The following is a 6000-nucleotide window of genomic DNA, read 5'->3' as shown; positions in this document are numbered from 1 at the left end:
TAATACACATGTTTCCTATGATATGATCTTTCTAATTTTAATGCCAAATTAGAGTTTTTATCCCAATGTCATGGTCCACTGAACATAGAAAATGATAGAACGAGTGGGGCATTCGTGTACTGAGGACACATTCTTGTTAGATGTGATGGGATCCTGATTATACACCAACAAACAACACTACCTTTAAAGACACCATAATGATCAATGTGACAGGGATATCTACATACATACGGTATCATCCTATAGCAAAGAGTCTAGGACCATGTATCTTAAAAGTCAAACAAAAAAACCAACAAGAACTGTCAGAACTAGATACATAGACCAATATCTCAGGACCACATAATTGAATAAGATTACCAAATATTTCAAATAATTTGGAAACAGGGTTAAATAAATATAGGTCTAATTGGAGGTTGGTAATATAGCTACTAAAAAAATTGAATAGAAAAAGAAAATTAAGACGTGTCTAGTACTCTTTATTTACATTTTTATCTCTCAATCAAACAATGAATATTTTTGTTGTTGTGGTAATAGTGGAACATCTTTCTAAAACACAGTTTTTTTTTTATTTCACTCTTAAGAACAAATTCTGCTTCAAATTAATCAATATGTAGATCACAATTACAACCTTCATCTTCACCAGTTCTGCATTCTAACCTGAAATTATAATGTTATACATGAAGCAAAAAGCAAATCTATTTTAAAGAAAAAAATAACAATATGCAATTTAAAAGAACAATTTAAATGTGAACTATATATAAATGTCTAAAGACAATAACACTTCTCATTTTATTGCAGATATAAAAAAAAAGAAGTTTAAAACAAAACCCTTACATTTTTCTAAGCTTTATCAAATTATCATAAATACATAAATTTTACAAAATCATTTTTAAATCTAAAAAATTAAATTGAGATAATCGATGATGTTCTTAAAAAGTGGCAGGGTGTCCTGTCGCCTTTGACCCAAAAAAATGAAGAACTATTTGAGTATAACTTTAATATCTTACCTTCTGTCTTTCATTTTGTACATGTAGTTTATGAAAAGTAATTGGTTACATCACAACAACATGTACAAGTTATCAAAGAATCAAAGAACTACAGCAGTGTTTTCATAGTCTGTAGGACAAATTGGAAAACCAGCTAGGATGTTGTGTCTAGTATTTCCACTGACTGAAATTATACGAAGACAAAATATGAATATGGACATGACTATAAAGTACTGGATCAATCAAAGAATAAATAAATATCAAAGTGTAGGGTAGCTAAAGGACCCATACTTGAGTGAAATAACTTCACCAATCTGACATGGATATATATTGTTTTGCAACATGATGAATACAGATATAGGTGAAAATGTAACCTTTTCCTATATTGTTTGGGTTTCCTGTCAATATTAATGCTCTGCAATAAAAAAGTGGAATACCAATGTGTAAAAAGAGATTGAAAAAACAGCTTGTAACACCAAGAAGGATGAGAGACGAAGAAATAATTTTAACTTTAATGATGTAATCATATATTTCTGATAGTTTTCCAGACCTATCCACATATATTTTTCAAGCTTGAAAAGATGACCTTCATGTATTCCAGCAGCATATTTCACCTTCTGTATAGGTAGTGCCCCCCCCTTTTGAGAGTAATTGTTCTAAATTGTGTCCTCCCTAGTCCAATGAAATGAAACTGAACAAAATCTGATACTTGTTTGAATTCAAATTATTCTACATATAATATAAATGTGTGTGTATTAAAAATATATACAGATAAATAAGAAGAAAAGGATGGCACATATGATTGATTGTCAATGAGACAACTCTCTGTCAAAGTACATGTAACAATTAATTAATGTATTGAATTGAGCAATTAAAGTTTAAATTACAGATATATTGAAATATTCATACCATACAATGCCTACACGTTTTCAATGATACATCATGTGTGTTAAAGTACACAAACAACCGGTTATAGTCGCTCATTTGCATAACAATGAAGCGGCATAACATGTGCGTCAAAATGCATAATTTGCATCCGATTTGCAATGTTGTTGCCATATAAACATTCAAAAAAATATTAAACTTTTATCGGACCTTTAATTTAAAGAAATTTCTTATCCAAAAACGAACAATTGTCAAAAATTCATAAAACCAAGACTTGGTTTTATCAGACATGTGTTTTCGCAACATTCTTGGCAATCCTGAACTTTTTCTCAATAACCATAATAATTTTGTTTATAAAAATATGATAACTTCAAAATTTTTAACTCACAGTACAATACACACTAATCCAATGCAAAATTGGTTTGCTCGATTTTCTTAATTCAACATTTCAAATTGACGACCTACCTCTCTGAGTATGTCCAGTTTTTTCCAATATGGCGCCTGTCCGGAAGTTAGGAAGGCCTGCCCATTCGACATCATTCTATACGTGGACGTCCATGATTTTTTTTTCAAATTTCGCTCTAGTCAAATTCGGGGGAGAAGTAAGAGAACCCTATACAGAGAGAACAATTCATCCCTCATCGCAACCAAAGATAATATTCCTTTTTACAATCAGAGGAGAAGCTAATAATCCTCAATCTTAAGGTTCATCATGAAAAACGGAAAAATATGGCTGTATTTACATGCCGAAAATTACTCTGAGACTAGTACAGACTTACCTGTGAACTTGGAAACGTTTTAATGCCTGGCATCCACTAGACATAATAAAGTTGAATGCATTTTGTGTTTCAGAAAGATATTATCTTTTTGGGGTTTTGATGGGCATTTTTTTTCCTTCATGCAAAAGGTGTGAAAATTAACTAAGTTGTGGTACAACTATGAGATGCTCCCTCAGTTAAAAAACCGGTTTGTTATTGTATTGTTTTTAATGTCATTAATTAACATGGACAATAGGTATCTTCACAACTATAGGTGAGTTGAAAGAGTTTATCTGAGTCAGATGTGAGTGGACAGTATCAAAGTAATTCAGGTGTTTGTTTATTTTTGCACCTTCTGCAGAAAGGAAAAAAAATGCCCATCAAAAACCAAGAAAGATTTTATCTTTCTTAAACACAAAATGCATTTAACTAATTTATATCTAGTGGATGCTAGGCATTAAAACTTTCCAAACAGCACAGGTAAGTCTACACAGGGTGGTTTTTAAGGTGAAAATAAGGCCATATTTGTCCATTTGTTATGATGAACCTTAAGGCCTGTTGGCACAAATTGTCCCAAAAGCGGCTTTTCTGTCTTGTGTGTTTTCCTCAACATATTTTCTTCTCTGTGCTGGTTAATATTGGGATTGTGGCAGTGACAGCAGTATTAAATATGCCGGTTTTGTCAATGTAATGTGCCACTGTTTGTAGTTTGGCTTTTGTCTCTTCTGTGTTCCTGCCGTCCAGTCTTGTTAGCATAGTACATTTGTAGCTAAATTAAAGTTTCAGAACCCAACCTCTTTGGATATTTGATGTATCAATTACATGTATCTTCTCGTTCGTTTTCATAGCAGAGACACTCCTGAACAAAATGTTGAGGTTTTTCACTGGTGCTCCACATTTGCAGGACTCTATGGAGTTGGTTTGGGCTACTTGGTTCTTGTAGTAATTGAGTTCAGTATAGCTAGTTCTTAGTTGGGCAAATACACTGAAATGTCTTTTAGTTTGGAAATCATACATAATTGAGTGTTTCGTAGTTGGTATTTTTTCATAACAGTTGCCTCTCTCTGCCTTTTCCATCTTCTCTGCCATTTAATTCCGGTACTTTTATTTGTTGCTTGTTTGACGTCCTGAAGTTTTAGGACTTTATTTTCCTCTGCCGCTGTTTTTGCAAGGATGTCCGCCTCATCATTGCCAGCTATGTTGGCATGTCCTCATGTCCATGATATATTTACATTTAGTCCTTTTTGTCTAAGTTGTTCAATGTTTTCTTTTATTTCTCTTATTACGGTGATGTACACATGTAGCTTCTTGGGGCCCAGTTCAGTGTAAGTAATTCCACGGCTGTTTGACCGTTAGAAAACTTGTGATTTTTATACGACCGCAAATTTTGAAAAAAATTTCGTCGTATATTGCTATCACGTTGGCGTCGTCGTCTGCGTCGTCGGCGTCCGAATACTTTTAGTTTTCGCACTCTAACTTTAGTAAAAGAGAATAGAAATCTATGAAATGTTAACACAAGGTATGTGACCATAAAAGGAAGGTTGGTATTGATTTTGGGAGTTTTGGTCCCAACATTTTAGGAATTAGGGGCCAAAAAGGGCCCAAATAAGCATTTTCTTGGTTTTCGCACTATAACTTTAGTTTAAGTCAATAGAAATCTATGAAATTTTGACACAAGGTTTATGACCACAAAAGAAAGTTTGGGATTGATTTTGGGAGTTTTGGTTTCAACAGTTTAGGAATTAGGGGCCAAAAAAAGGGCCCAAATAAGCATTATTCTTTGTTTTCGCACAATAACTTTGGTTTAAGTAAATAGAAATCAATGAAATTTAAACACAATGTTTATGACCACAAAAGGAAGGTTGGTATTGATTTTGGGAGTTTAGGTCCCAACAGTTTAGGAATTAGGGACCAAAAAGGGACCCAAATAAGCATTTTTCTTGGTTTTCGCACCATAACATTAGTATAAGTAAATAGAAATCTATGAAATTTAAACACAAGGTTTATGACCATAAAAGGAAGGTTGGTATTGATTTTAGGAGTTTTGGTCCCAACAGTTTAGGAAAAAGGGGCCCAAAGGGTCCAAAATTAAACTTTGTTTGATTTCATCAAAATTGAATAATTGGGGTTCTTTGATATGCCGAATCTAACTGTGTATGTAGATTCTTAACTTTTGTCATGTTTTCAAATTGGTCTACATTAAGGTCCAAAGGGTCCAAAATTAAACTTAGTTTGATTTCGACAAAAAATGAATCGGTGGGGTCCAAAATTAAACTTTATTTGATTTCATCAAAAATTGAATAAATGGGGTTCGTTGATATGCCAAACCTAACGGTGTATGTAGATTCTTCATTTTTGGTCCCGTTTTCAAATTGGCCTACATTAAGGTCCAAAGGGTCCATAATTAAACTAAGTTTGATTTTAACACAAATTAAATTCTTGGGCCTCTTTGATATGCTGAATCTAAACATGTACTTAGATTTTTGATTATGGGTCCAGTTTTCAAGTTGGTCCAAAATCAGGATCTAAAATTATTATATTAAGTATTGTGCAATAGCAAGTCTTTTCAATTGCACAGTATTGTGCAATGGCAAGAAATATCTAATTTCACAATATTGTGAAATAGCAATTTTTTTTTTAATTAGAGTTATCTTTCTTTGTCTAGAATAGTAAGCAAGAAATATCTTATTGCAAGAATTTTTTTTAATTGGAGTTATCTTTCTTTGTCCAGAATCAACTTAAATCTTTGTTATATACAATATACAATGTATATTCCCTTTTTACTACCAACTGATAAATTTAAATGATCTTTACCATTCAGTGATAACAAGCAGTTTTTTTACATCTTAATATTTTATGATGTATTTAAATGAGTAGTTATTGTTGCAAACTCCATTAGAATATTTTAATTGAGATTAGTTTTGGAATAAGGGAAAGGGGGATGTGATTAAAAAATTGGGTTCAATTTTTCTCATTGGAAGTTTCATAAATAAAAAGAAAATTTCTTCAAACATTTTTTTGAGAGGATTAATATTCAACAGCATAGTGAATTTCTCTAAGAGAAAACAAAAATTTTAAGTTCATTAGAACACATTCATTCTGTGTCAGAAACCTATGCTGTGTCAACTATTTAATCACAATCCAAATTTAGAGCTGAATCCAGCTTGAATGTTGTGTCCATACTTGCCCCAACCGTTCAGGGTTCAACCTCTGCGGTCGTATAAAGCTACGCCCTGCGGAGCATCTGGTTCACTTTTGTGCTGTATTTAGACCCTTCTACAATGAAATTTGTTTTACATGCAAACATATAAAAATTGGGTTTTTATCCAACACAATCATAGGTTTGAACGTAGTTTTCAATTCAGACTTTT

General features: G+C 32.5%; 1 long non-coding RNA gene across 1 annotated transcript; it reads right to left on the bottom strand.

Annotated features, from left to right (window-relative positions):
* Positions 1-460: 460 nt before the first annotated feature.
* LOC134681949 (uncharacterized) lies at positions 461-2415 on the bottom strand. Its single transcript, XR_010100728.1, has 3 exons — positions 2337-2415; positions 1008-1170; positions 461-657 (listed from the first exon to the last, which is right to left on the bottom strand). It is a non-coding gene; the product is annotated as an uncharacterized LOC134681949 (long non-coding RNA).
* Positions 2416-6000: the final 3585 nt, after the last annotated feature.

The sequence above is a fragment of the Mytilus trossulus genome, chromosome 8 (assembly GCF_036588685.1).
Source record: "Mytilus trossulus isolate FHL-02 chromosome 8, PNRI_Mtr1.1.1.hap1, whole genome shotgun sequence".
Classification (NCBI taxonomy): domain Eukaryota; kingdom Metazoa; phylum Mollusca; class Bivalvia; order Mytilida; family Mytilidae; genus Mytilus; species Mytilus trossulus.
The sequence above is the reverse complement of the archived record's forward strand: the minus strand, read 5'-3'. Positions and strand labels throughout refer to the sequence as shown.